This window comes from Macrobrachium nipponense, chromosome 39 (genome assembly GCF_015104395.2).
Source record: "Macrobrachium nipponense isolate FS-2020 chromosome 39, ASM1510439v2, whole genome shotgun sequence".
NCBI lineage: Eukaryota > Metazoa > Arthropoda > Malacostraca > Decapoda > Palaemonidae > Macrobrachium > Macrobrachium nipponense.
The window spans coordinates 57,846,103-57,861,102 of record NC_061099.1 but is presented as its reverse complement, the minus strand read 5'-3'; the positions used below and the strand labels follow the sequence as shown (position 1 = coordinate 57,861,102).

Sequence of the window (15,000 nt, the reverse complement as noted above, 5' to 3'; positions counted from 1 at the left end):
CTAGGTCGAGATCCTTAAACCTTATACCTAACACTTTTAGAGACTAAACCCAAAATTAAACCACTAATGTGGGTTTAGATAAACCCAATGTCCTTCTACCATGACCAGATTTTGAATCTATGCCTCTTTTTTGTGATGGAGGTAGCGTGACAGTGATCTTAACCATTCAGCCACCGTACAGAGAGACGTGAATTGATGTAGATTAATTCTGAACAAAATTCCATACGTATATATATATATATATATATATATATATATATATATATATATATATATATATATATATATATATATATATGACTGACACCTTTACTCCCCAAGTTTCTAATAGACAACGATAAAAACGAGTGACAGCTGACAACTAAGCAAGTGAAAAAAAAGAAAAAAAAAACAGAACATCTTACCCAGACAATGTCACGTGGGCGCCGCATTCAATTTACCTGGGCTGCACATATTGCTGGTGAGACAAGCACTTTCATTAGTGGCTTCGAGTCTGCATTCATCATCATTTACCTGCTTCCGATATCGTCCGTCTCTCTCTCTCTCTCTCTCTCTCTCTCTTCTCTCTCTCTCTCTCTCTCTGCGTGTGTGTGTGTATGTGTGTGTAAATACATCTGCAAGAATTTTGAAGGGGAAGAATGCTCTCTCTCTTTATCTCTCTCTCTCCCATAAACAAAACTGAAAGAAATTCTGCAAGAAAATTCTAGAGAGGCGAGAGAGAGAAGAGGGCTGAGATGAGATCGAGATGAGAGAAGAGAGAGTAGGAAATCAATTAAAACTACCGCATTTCCAAGTAATCAACTTTTGGCCCTCTGCCAAGGAAACTCAGCCAAAAGTTTTAGCCTCGAATTCCCGTAACGCGGCGTCATCTTCGGCTTGACTTAGAATCGATATAATACGGATTAGATAACTATTCGCTCTTCACTTAAAAAAAAAAGTTCTTCAAAGATGACGACTTTTGACGAGAAGTTCGGTGAAATATCATTGAGCTAAAAGGTATATAGCGCATTAGTAAAAGGACTAGTAGTATTTCTCAAGATTTTTCTTTTTTTTATGTAAAGATGAATAATTATGAATGAATTTTTTAGGAGTCTTATTATATCCAGATCTAATGCAGTGATATCTAGCAGGAAATCGTCTGGTGCGGGAGGTAAGAAATGCATATGATATATATATATTATATATAATATATATATATATATATATATATATATATATATATATATATATCTTCTTTGGTTATGAGTGACGTACCATACTATCTGCTTGTCAAGGACATCACGGATCGAGAGAAAACATAGAGAGAGAGAGAGAGAGAGAGAGAGAGAGAGAGAGAGAGAGAGAGAGAGAGAGAGAGAGGTGGGGGGAGGAGACAGAGAGGGGAGGCCGAAGTAATTTCGTTCCATCAATAAGATTAGATTGCAAAGGATTAAGAAAGAACCAGACGGCAAAACAAAAAAAAAAACAAAACAAAAAAAAAAACAGAAAAAAAAAATATATAAATGGAAGCCGCGTTCAAAAGCTATTTGGCTTTATTGCAAGCCAGAACAATGGACCCTTTCTTACAACGCCGTCTTTTCTCTCTCCCTTGTGACTCACGTTCATGAGCGGCGTAGAAGATCTGAAAGAGACTTAAAATGAGTTCCCTCCAAATCTTACGAGATATTGCGTTTTTCGATGCTCGGTTCCTGGCCATTGTTGCGCAAGTCTGTCATGAGGTATGATGCCTCTCTTTTAGATGTACCTAGGAAAGTCTCAGTTATGAGCTTATTAAATGTGGGAAACGTGCACGTACGTACCTGCCAGTAAATCGATTATTTTTGTTCAGCTAACGTCTACGTAAATCGATTATTTCTTTAAGTAAACGTCTAAATTATAAAAGGTATTGGCGCTCGTCAGAACCTGCATGAAGCAACTACATGAATGTGAATCTACTTCTTTGATTCGCGTCAGAAGAACAAGGAATTAATCGACTCAGAATTGTGACTCAGTATTGAATGTGTTTTTGTTCCATGCGTGAGCTACCTTCAAATTTACCTAGTTCAGTTTTTTAATGTTTATATGTGTCTGATTCGAAGTGTTCGTTTCATCTCGTATAAGGTCTCTTTACCGAGTTGTTTCTGCATTGATTTTATTTGCTGTATTGACTGTATTTATACAGTAGGCGATGAGATTTTGCTTTGAAACACTACCAAGGAAAAATATTAAACTATGTAACACCTACTCTTTGTACGCTCGACAAAACAGCTACACATACACACACACACACACACATCACACACTCACACAGGTATCTTGGAAGGAATCTTGCTCCTATAGAAAATAAAACACACAAAAAAACAGTTCTAGAAAGTAATCTTGACTTCTTGGTTCCTTACGACAAACACTGAGCTAAAAATATCGAGGACAAAGGGGATTTTTGCCTTAAAGGTGTTTTGTTAAAAGTCTTGGAGAGAAAAATAACAGCAAATATCGGCTCCCGAGAAGGATGACGTCACGATCACAAAGCCTTATAAACATAAAGGAGATTGTTCTTTTCAATAAAGGTACCCACGCTCGTAAGGCTCATGAACTATTAAATGAAGAAGTGACCCCTGTCAAAATGAATGACATCGCTGGTCTTCTGAAAACCCTTGATTCTAATAATGTACAGTGGTTGCTAATTCATTTACAAGTTGTGCAAATGGCATATTTATTATACTCCCTCCCGGGAACTTTCTCGCCATCTTAAGTAAAATCACACAAGAGATTCCATGAAAGAAATTAAGTAATTTCAATCTCTTATACAAAATGAAATCTAACCTAGGAGTGAAATCACTGTATATAAAATTCAAAATTGATACGCTGTCACTTGTCAGTTTAAAATCAATATATGAAAAACTTCTTTCGTGTCCCTGACACAAATTTAAAATGAACTGGCCCCTACGTAACCCAAAAACATCTTTCGCTCAATAATAACTTTCATAAGAAAATCATTCTTTGATGGTATTATGGGACGAAAACCCTCTCCGTACATTATAAACATCGCTTCAGCGCATGCGCAGACGACCTGATTCTATGTCAACACACGTATGAAATCGTAAGCTGTACTAAAGCTGTACTGAAGCAGTCTGTTTGCTTTCTCCTTTCTGATGGCGAAAAGCAAACAAGAAACAGAGGAATTTCGACCTTCTGTCACTACGAAATAACCTGCAAATATGTTTGGCTTTTTTTTCACCCTTCAGTGTAAGGCTGTACTGTGAGTTGACTGCGCTGGCCAAGCCTTTTGGAGGGGCGTCGCCATGGTATTCTTGACAGTTCCTTTGTCCCCCTCCCCTCTCTCCTCTCTCTCTCTCTCTCTCTCTCTCTCTCTCTCTCTCTCTCTCTCTCTATCTATCTATCTATCTCTCTCTCTCTCTCTCTCTCTAAGTTCGTATGCGTACATTCAATATATAGTCAAGAGAAATTTATTGATAATGTAGAGATGTTATGCTGAAATTTAATTAAGAAAATCTGTGTTAGATTATTCAACATAATGGCTGGTAACTGAAAATGAAAGACTTTAGTAAAACTGTAAAATATATCTTCAAGTTTCATCGAGTTTATCTGATAGTTGGAAACACCAACTGATAAAATGCACTTTTTAATTTTTGAATAAACACAGCTAATGCGTCAGTCGAAGTTTCATTCCCACCAGATTCCAATAATCACTGTTTGTTGCCACCAGGAGAGAAATGCAATCACGGCGAGAGGTTTTAAAAAAAAGTGAGAGAGAAAAAAAAAGAAATCAAAAGACAAAAGTCGAGTCAAACAGTTATTTGATTCAGAATGTGACTCCTGGACCCCCCATTGCATTGGGTGCTTGGGCCAAATTGCTCTACCTTCCGGATGGTTTATTTTGGAAGTCTGGTCCAAAATTAGATTTCTCGTGAATACCTTTTCTTTGTCTTAATTTATATATACATGAACTTTTCACAATTTTTTTTTTTTTTTTTTTTTTTTTGCTGATTGCATTAAATGACAAGTAGGACTTTTCATTCTATAACACTAACTTAGGGTAACCAAGATATGAATATTACCTTTGATATTCCCAAACACTAATAGGTCAATACCTACGGTGCTTTTTAAGTATAAGAAGATGATACCGAGAGAGAGAGAGAGAGAGAGAGAGAGAGAGAGAGAGAGAGAGAGAGAGAGAGAGAGGTGAGAATTATAAACATTTTCTAATTTTCCCATTATGTTAAACCCTGCAATAACTGTTATGAATAGCTATAAACTATATGCTATTTGAGGTTTAATTACTCTTTAAGAGAATGTAAAGAAATTTCTTATTTATATTGCCTTCAGTTCGTCTTTTTTTAATTTCTATAGTCTTTTTATCACGCGTGCTTTGTAAATTGCAGCCTAGATATCTAGATTTAAAATCATGATTCCTAACGTTCGAAATAACTTTGGACTGTGAACTCAAAAACAAAAAACAAAAAAAAACGTTTTTTGGTCAAAAAATAAAAAAAAATAATAACTTTTATCGTTCATCAAATTTCACCACCACACTCCTACTCAAGTTACACGAGTTAAAAAAATAAAATAAAAAAATAAAAAAGCACAACAGGTGGCAGGACTAACTGTAGACTTTATTTCATGATAAAAGCAATATGTCATATCCTCTTGACACGTAGAACTTTTGATATTACTTCAATACTTGATTTTATGAAAATATTTCCTGACGGAAAGTAAGAAAGAGAAATTGCTGTAGGTTAACTCAAATGCTTGACTTTTAATTCCTCTCGTTTTCGATTCTCAAAAAATTCTAAAAAAAAAATGCAACGAGAAAGTTTTAAAAAACAGTTTTAGTTAAACTATTTTCCTCCTAAGAATTGCAGCATCCCACGACCGAATCAAAGAAATCTATCGATAAATGTTTTTTTTTTTTTTTTCCTTTTTTTTTATTTTGTTAGCTCCGAAGTCCAACATGTCAGTCGTTTTCATGACTTTTATTTTATTTATTTTTCCTCCCACTCTTTACTCTGCAGTAACTGACGTATATTGCAATGCCTGTATGCCATTAGATATATGTACATATGTGTGTGTGTACGTATAGGTACGTATGTGTAATTATTTAACACACACACACACACACACACACACATATATATATATATATATATATATATATATATATATATATATATATATATATATATATATATATATATATATATATATATATATTGGAATATGTCCTTTATCCATTTACTAATCGCCGACGTTTCGTATCTAATTGATACTCCGATATGCTTACTGTATGAGTGATAACTCCTGTCTTCACACTTATATATATATATAATATTATATATATATAATATATATATATATATATATTATATACCTATTTCGTGTTGAATATCTCTCCCAGGATAAGCAAAGAAACCTTCGTCTTCGACCAACTTGAACTCGTTATTTCTACCTTTTACTCTAAGGTGTTTTGAATTTGGGGAATCACTAGAATGAAAACAGCAAATATCCATCTTCAAAAAGTGTGCAAAATCAATTCCCCAACACTGGGGAAAACAGTTATTGCGAGCGGTAAACAGAACGTTTTCACAAAAGGCCTACCGTAAGTGATCTGCTAAAACTGATTTGTCACGGGCGAGTTATCCTGGGAGGTGGAAATCCGGGAAGGGTCGAAAGCTTAATGGATAGAATGATGAGATGAATCCGACGAAAACGGAACTGGACAAAGGCACAAAGTTGTGGGGTGGTAATAGAATAAGTCGTGAATGGAGTGTGGAACGGATGATAATAACGCTGATAGTTAGTTATTTCACTGACAAAAAATATACGATCATTACTACAAATTTGTCCACAAAGAGACTATACAAAATAAACAAAGTGGACAGTAATCTCTTCTGTTCTTGCAAGCGCGTGGCCTACAAAGAAAAATACATCAAGAAAAATATAACATCAAGAAAAAGACATTATCAAGCACAAATAACATAAGCCTATACGACTATAATAAACGAAAAAAAAGGTCTTACCACGGAGATAAAACGTAGTCACATCACAATACTGATTGCTGGTAATGATCAATGATCAGACTCTGGAGAAACTGTTGGAAGAATGATAGTATTTGCTAAACGAATTGAGGGTAAATGTGAGAATAAGGTTATGATGGTCAATGAAAATCAGAAAGATTAAAAGGTTATAAAACTGAAACAAAGCATTTGACGGAATATGTAAATGGGAGGGTGGCTGGCTTGGTGCAAAAGTGGAACTGAGATAAGACGTTACAATATCCATCGGAAAATTTATCCAATTTGAGCATAGTAATATTGATTACAATTATTCATCCAGCGTTTGATCACAAAAAATACCTGCTGCTGAATCGTACAGGTATTAGTGAGTAATCATAGTAGATAATGATATAATAATAAATAATTATTATTATTATTATTTTTTCTTTTTTTTTTTTCCTCTAGCACAGTCCTCCAATTCGACTGGGTGGTATTTATAGTGTGGGGTTCCGGGTGTCATCCTGCCTCCTTAGGAGTCCATCTCTTTTCTTATTATGTGCGCCGTTTCTAGGATCACACTCTTTTGCATGAGTCCTGGAGCTACAACGGCCTCTAGTTTTTCTAGATTCCTTTTCAGGGATCTTGGGATCGTGCCTAGTGCTCCTATTATTATTATTATTATTATTATTATTATTATTATTATTATTATTATTATTATTCGGAAGATGAGACCTATTCATATGAAGCAAGCCAACAGGTGAGGCCGCTGACTTTAAATTCAGCCTTCCAAAGAATATCAAGGTGTTCATTAGGAAGAAGTAAGAGGACGTTTAGGGAAATGCAAATGGAAGAGCTCCCACTACTTAATTAAAATTAATTAATCAGTCAATAAATAGACAGGAAAGGGTGGAAAGTGAGATGGAAGAATGAGATGGAAAAAAAATGTCACAGACCAGTGAAGCAAAGTAAACTATTTGCCTACAGAAGCCAAATATCCAACTCTGTTTTACGGATGTGAACCGTAAGTGTGTGTGTGACAGAGAGAGAGAGAGAGAGAGTAGAATTTGTAAAGGACGAGGTGTTTGCCCAGCATAATTGGCCTGAGAGGACATGAAAGGGTGAGAAATGCTGAGATATACATTATATACATCACCATATCACCTCTCTCCGCCCCTCGTACTCTGAGTGATGTACTGTGCTAATATTGAATGAGTGAGAAAAGTTACGAAATCCAGAGACGCAGAGAGAGGAGTTTCACGGAAAAGAGGAACAGAGGAACATAGGAACAGTGGAACGGTGGAACAGGTGAAAGACGAAGCCTGGTGTTCTAGTAGAAGCCTCTCGTGGCCCCTGTGATGCTGAAAAATAATTTCTGGTGTCCTTACCACCGAAGAATACCAGGGCCCTCCCCAAGGGCGTTCTGATCACGGCGCAGAAGAAGAAGAAGCAGCAGGAGTTGGTGAAGAGGTAGGGGGGCGGGGAGGGGGATGGAAGGGGAAGGTTTAAAGAGAACTGGCCGTAATAGTGACAGAAGCAGATCGAAAAGAGAGAGGGGAAGAAAGAGACACTGGAGAGAGAGAGAGAGAGAGAGAGAGAGAGAGAGAGAGAGAGACCTACTATATGCACACGATCGTCACACGGGGGAAAATAATTACGAGACGAAGCAGGTATCCCAGATGTGAGGGCCATTATTATGAAAGTAATATGGATGGAAAACAGTTAAAGCTCATAGCCAGAACGCAAATCGATAGGCCCCCCCGGAGCCTCTATACTACTGCTTACTGTACCCCTCTATCAGGGAGAGAGAGAGAGAGAGAGAGAGAGAGAGAGAGAGCAAGACTCACTGATTCCCGCTATAGATTTTATCTTATGGGACTAATTACAAGAACGTAAAGAGAAGATGATTCCGCCATACCAGCTACTGCTTCTCGATTCGTACTGATAGGATACATATATATATATATATATATATATATATATATATATATATATATATATATATATATATATATATATATATTCAGCATCCTAACATACAGACACACAGACATACACACACACAGAAGCACACAAGACAAGAGTCTGTTAATTAAACTTGGTATAGTCTCGGCTGGAGTTCTTAGAAGCGAATATAGAAATTTGACGATAGAGGAAGACAATTATTCAGAATATCAAATCACTCTTTTTAATTACGAGTTCAAATCTAATTTAGTTTGGCATTCAAGTAGTCATAAGTCTTGTTAGATAAGAGGTTAATTAGTTTCGAAACTGACTTACGAGAAACTCCTCAGTCGTCTATACGAATCAATAACACTTCTATGACAGGTTTCTATAACTTCTAGGGTTACTCAGAGGGTTATACCAAAAAAAAGTTTTAATAATGCATCGTAATTTAAGCGCATAGAACCCTGATCAATCTCTCTAAAATTCTATTTTGTGCTCTAATAGGTTTAAGGAAAGATGATCTTATATTTAAGGCTAGATAAATTCGGTTTTTTGCTTAATAAAAACTAAAACCATTATTCTTCTTCTTTCCAGGTTCTTCAAGGCGACGTTGTGATCAATTACTCAGGAGCCAGAATTGACGAGTATACACCTGTGAGCGGAAAACAAATGAATGGCGTCCACTATAATTTAACGTTCATTTTGGAGTGTGCGTCAATCCGAATTAATACTGACTGTAATTGAATTTCTTCGTTGATTTAATTCCGTAATGTGGATTAGCGTCTCTATCTTATTTATTATTATTATTTTCAGGTGAATGTTTGAGGGATGAAAACTAATTAGCCGGAAGTGTCTGCGGAACATCAAATGACATAGACGGTTTATTTTTTCTATTCTAGATCGATTGAAATATATAAAAGTACTTCCTGTCTAAAAGATTCGGTACGGAAAAAACGAAAAGAAGACGACGAACGAAACGAGAACGAATAAACTAAAAATAAAAAAAGAGAGAAACAGAGAAAATATAATTAATAAACAAACAAGTGAAATGAGAAGGTTCTACCAGACCATAATAATGTTGTGATTTACGGGAAGGAGTCTGCATCTCCCCAGCGAGAGAGAGAGAGAGAGAGAGAGAGAGAGAGAGAGAGAGAGAGAGAGAGAGAGAGAGAGAGAGAGAGAGAGAGAGAGAGAGGACTAGCCAGCCATATAATATACCCAGAGCAACGCCCGCCAGCGCCCCGAAATCTATGAAAAGGAACAAAGAGAAGGAGAGCACGAAGTCCCACAGACCGAGTGTGGACAAGGAGGAGGAGCTGCCCAGGAGAAATGACAAGGGCATCAGGGACCGCGAGAGCGAGAAGGGCACGCCCAGCACGATGAAGGAGAGCAAGCTGGTCATCCTTGGGGCCGGGGGCGTCGGGAAGACATCCCTGGTGCTACAGTTCCTGCAGGGGTTCTTCTCGACGACTTACAAGCCCACCGTCGAGGACTGCTACAGCCACACACTGCAGCTTCCGAGTGAGTCCAGAGGATTTGCTTCTTGTTTGTTTGTCTTTTGTTTTTGTTTTTTCGTTTTTCTTAATTTACTAACATTTTCATCTATTTGTTTATCAATTTGTTCATTTATATTATTCTGTTTAATAAGAGAGGATTCGTTTCTTATTTGTTTTTTTTTTTTTTTTTTTTAATTTAACTTACTAACATTTTCATCTATTTGTTTATCAATTTGTTCATTTATATTATTCTGTTTAATAAGAGAGGATTCGTTTCTTGTTTCTTTTTGTTTTTTTGTTTTTATTTACTAACATTTTCATCTATTTGTTTATCAATTTGTTCATTTATATTATTCTGTTTAATAAGAGTGAATTCGTTTCTTGTTTGTTTGTTTTTTTTATTTACTAATATTTTCATCTATTTGTTTATCAATTTGTTCATTTATATTATTCTGTTTAATAAGAGAGGATTCGTTTCTTGTTTCTTTTTGTTTTTCGTTTTTATTTACTAACATTTTCATCTATTTGTTTATCAATTTGTTCATTTTTATTTTTATTTTTAATAAGAGTGAATTCGTCTCTTGTTTGTTTTTGTTTTTTTTTATTTAATAATATTTTCATCTATTTGTTTATCAATTTGTTCATTTATGTTATTCTGTTTAATAAGAGACAATTCGTTTCTTGTTGGTTTTCATTTTTTCATTCAATTTACTAAGATTTTCATCTATTTGTTTATCAATATGTTCATTTATATTATTCCTTTTAATAAGAGAGGATTAGTTTCTTGTTTTTTTATATATTTCTTTATCATAACGTCTAATTATAAACGATATAAATAACAAATTCTGGTCGACATACAACTGCATATAACGATTTTTCTCATTCGCTTAGAGCGTTTGAAAAATAAAAACGTATTCTCCGTTGAACTATACAAACACATGACAAAATCCACGCAAAAACATATTGGAGAAAGATAACGGATACTAAGCACTGGATGAAAATTTATAACAAGAGATAAGATTTCCACGTCAAACCAAGCGCAGAAGAACCAAAAAATGAGGTAAACCGTGATAAAAATAGATATAGCGCAGTTTATCTAGCTAGAATTCTGGAATGTCCCTCCCTTCCAGGAATGATGTATTGTACCATTCCAGCAATAAACAAGATCTCCAGGTATCCTGGAAAATGATCCGTCTCTCCCCTGTTCCATTTTACCCTAAATTTACCTGGAATTAAAATTTTCTTTACAAATAGTTTCCTTTTAAATCTAACTTCCAAGTTTAGCTGGAATTAAAATAGTTTCTTAACAGATATTCCCCTTTTTAAATCTAACTTCTAAGTTTAGCTGGAATTAAAATACTTTATAGACATTTTCCTATTAAATCGAACTTCTAAGTTTAGCTGGAATTAAAATAGTTTCTTAACAGATATTCCCCTTTTCTAATCTAACTTGTAAAGTTCAGCTGGAATTAAAATAGTTTCTTTACAGATATTCCCCTTTTTAAATCTAACATCTACGTTTAGCTGGAATCAAAATTACTTTATAGACTCCTTTTAAATCTAACTTCTAAGTTTAGCTGAAATTAAAATAGTTTCTTTACAGATATTCCCCTTAGTTTAGCTAGAATTAAACCAGTTTCTTTACAGATATTTCCCTTTTTAAATCTAACTTCTAAGTTTAGCTGGAATTAAAACAGTTGCTTTACAGATATTTCCCTTTTTAAATCGAACTTGTAAGTTCAGCTGGAATTAAAATACTTAATAGACTCCTTTTAAATCTAACTTCCAAGTTCAGCTGGAATGAAAATAGTTTCCTTACAGATTTTTCCCTTTTTAAATCTAACATCTAAGTTTAGCTGTAATTAAAATAGTTTCCTCTTAAATGTAACTTCCACTCGGAGACGGCTTCAACTTGCTGATGATAGCCACGTGCTCTGGGAGATTCCCACTTGTTGAATGTTTGTTCAGGATGGCGACGTCAGTCAGCAGACGTTTAAACTATGTCAGGTGGCTTCCAGTTTTGGGAACATTTCTTCATTTCTCAGGATACTAGGCAAAGGTGAATGTGAAATGACGTGGTATGTTGAATACTTCATAAAGAGGAGTTATTCATGAGAGAATTGGACATTGGACTGACTAAATGGGTGTGAAAATAATGAGTGTAAACTGAGACGCGAGTGCAATCCTTTATCTATGATCTATAAATGCTAGAGTGGAAGATGTTGGTGTACATATGAGAATGCTTATGGGAATGACTTGAAGATGAATGTACCAATGAGATTCTGTGGTATAGAGATAATAGTTCCATATGATCGAGTGATTGTTTAGTTTATATGTCTGGACAACCTGAATGAAAAAAAAACGACCCACAGAAATGAGGAGAGGTACCATCATCTTTTCTCTAAGGGTAAAGGTTATAGAGGTGACCTCAGGGATCTTAAAGGTATAATTTTGAAGGAGTAAGAATAACATAACAGAGGGATTGACAGAAGAAGAGTTGGGGCTTTCGACAGACAAGAACAGGCGTGATTTTTGTCGTAGACTGAGGACTTACTTCAAAATCCTATCGTGTCTGATATCGCTCTTTTCGACTTTGAACTGTTCTGTCTTTGTCTTTTGGAATATGAGTCTGATCTACCTTGAGAACATTTGTTTATGCTGGGACGACCTCAGGCCCCCTACTGAAAAACTCTTTATTTGTTTCATTACACTGATACTCAGCAATACCCTCTGTGTAATGCCATGCCTCGTAATGCTAAAAGGAATTACTGAATATATCATCAAAGACCAAAAGTCTAGGTTATACTACTGTAGTTCCAGGATCAAACTGATAGAAGATAGTCACCTTACAACAAGAAATGTTAATTTTATATATATATATTACTCCATAAGTTTCTCTTTCCAGCTTTCTTTTATTATTCCTTAAGTTTCCCTTTCCAACTTCTTTTATACAGTAGGTAGGCACACTAAATACACCATCAGAATTATGAAACCAGCATTATAAATATAAACGCTCCAACATGTACAAATCTCTATAAACTAGGTACTACAATGATATGATAGTACGTAAAAAAGTATTTCGAAAATACATAACTAAAACAGTAATGTGCATAACCTTATATGGCAATTAATCGTAAATAAGCTGAAACAGAATTTCGAAAATAAATTGCGAAAAATAGATAAGTGCATAACCTTATATAGCAATTAATCGTAAATAAGCTAAGATGAAACATCTGTCGTGTGGTTTAGAGCCCCCGTAACATCGAAGTAATATTGATGGGAAAAAAGGGGGCCGAACAAAAGAATAAATGTCCTGTCCTACCCAGCGACAGAACACCAGAGAAAGTAACGAAGCCCTTGATCGAACCAGTCTGTTTCTATTATACTTGCTTTGTTGCAAGCAATTCCGGTGCCGCTTCAAAAAGCAATGGGAGTTTGTAAAGAAACGTTAACGGTTCAAAAAGCTCCAATCCTCTGTCACCTCTTACTTACTCCTAGGAGTTCTGCCAGAGTTTCCAGATATCGCCATTTACGAAATACAATTACGTATATTGTAATATGAAATATATTAAATTTCCCATGCAGGGCGTTCAGTAACATCACAAAAAGTAAAGAAAAAACACGTCTTCAAGTGAAATCATTGAAATAGCTCTAGATATATTCAAATAAAATAAATGAAATGACTCAAGTTATATATTGTGTTACAAAAGCTGACGAACGCAAGAAAACGTAACAGTAGTGGTAACCACACACACACACACACACCCACAAACACACACACACCCACTATATATATATAATATAATAATATTCCATATATGATATACTTATTATAATATATCTAGTCTCTATCTATATATGTGTATATAAAATTATATAATATATATCTATATATATACTTATAATGTATATATATGGTATATGGTATATATACTATACATTATATTATATATATTATATATTCCTATATATATCTATATTTATATATATTTCTATATCATATTATTATGATATGTACAGGTAAACATGTCCTGTTACAAATGGGAATTCCATCTAATAAAAGGATGGCCATAAAAAAGCGCCAAAATATAAGAAATTACCATACTATTATTTTTCAAGGAGAGAGACGAGAGAGAGATGCTCAGAGAGAGAGAGAGAAGAACAGTCTCAAGAAATATATAGTAACTTACTTTCTCTAATTTTGGCGTTTTTTAAAGGGCTCTTTGTATTAAGATATACATATAAATGTTAATAGATACATTAATATAATTATATATATATATATTAATATTCTATATAATGATCTATATAATATAATATATTATATTATATATAATATATATATATATATCTATATATATATATATATTATATATGTATACTAATCTATAATATATATTAATCTATATATATTAGTATATATATAATATATAATCTGTATTAATCTATCTATATTATATATCTATAAATATATTACTATCTCTATATTAATATAGATTTATAGATTATATATACTATATCTATATATATCTATATATGAATATATATATATATATGTATATGATCTTTAGGTGTGTAGGTAAATGCTCGGCATAGCTGGCCGATCCAAATACGTGTACTTTATACGCCACAGACGAGATTACACCGTTCTCGGCCGGTAACAGGCACCTTCAACAGGCATTCTGAAACAGCATAAAATCCCCTTTGGCAAATCAACAGCCAAGCGAGGGAAGTGAAGGGGGGGGAGGGGGGGGGAAAGGGGGGAAAGCACACACACATTGACACGGCCCCTCCCCCGCAATCAGCTCCCATGGCTCAAACAGTCGCCAAAGTTAAATAAATTGAAGCTAAACAGTTGTTATGGCGTTTGATTGGAGTCGCATAAACTTCGGCTGCTAACTTAGATGGGGGCCTGGGCTAAATGTTTGCCACTTCACCGGCGCGTTGGATTGGAACGATGAAACCATCTTTTTTCTTTTTTCTTTTTTTCTTTTTTTTATTATTTTTCATAGTCTTGGGAGGTTAAAATAATTGTGGTAGGGTTTTATGATACTATATATATATATATATAATATATATTATATATATATTTATATAATATATAATATTATTATAATATATATATCTTATATCTATTATCTATATATATATTTATGCAGGAAGGTTGGGGTGCCTCTTGGAACCGCCGTAAGATTTTATTATAAAAAGGATGGAGAAAAGCCATCGTAACATCATACATGTATTTTCCAAATTTTCGAGACTTTGGGTTCTCATCATCAGGGACTGTAAAATATACAAAATATATTAAATCAAAAAAGACTCAGTAATTAATATTGCTAAAAAAATGGAAGCAACATAAAAGTTAAATATTAATAATTTTAAAAAATGAACTAAAAAAAATTAAATAAATATTATATAATAATAAAAATTTAAAAGTGAAGAAGCTGCTTTTAAGTTAGGTACCTATTTCTATTGGAGTTAAAAAACTGAGTGTAGTGACGTTGTTCTTCTGGTTTCGGAAAGGAGATACATCAACTTATGCTTTATATATAGAACACTGTGGAAGA

General features: G+C 34.3%; 1 protein-coding gene and 1 pseudogene across 5 annotated transcripts in view; one reads left to right on the top strand and one right to left on the bottom strand.

Moving 5' to 3' along the window:
- LOC135210364 (CD109 antigen-like) overlaps window positions 1-15,000 on the bottom strand; it is a 1,440,954-nt gene that overhangs the window by 554,992 nt on the left and 870,962 nt on the right. The window lies entirely within an intron of this gene.
- Window positions 1-15,000, top strand: part of LOC135210363 (ras-related protein Rap-1b-like) — a 79,790-nt pseudogene that overhangs the window by 23,965 nt on the left and 40,825 nt on the right.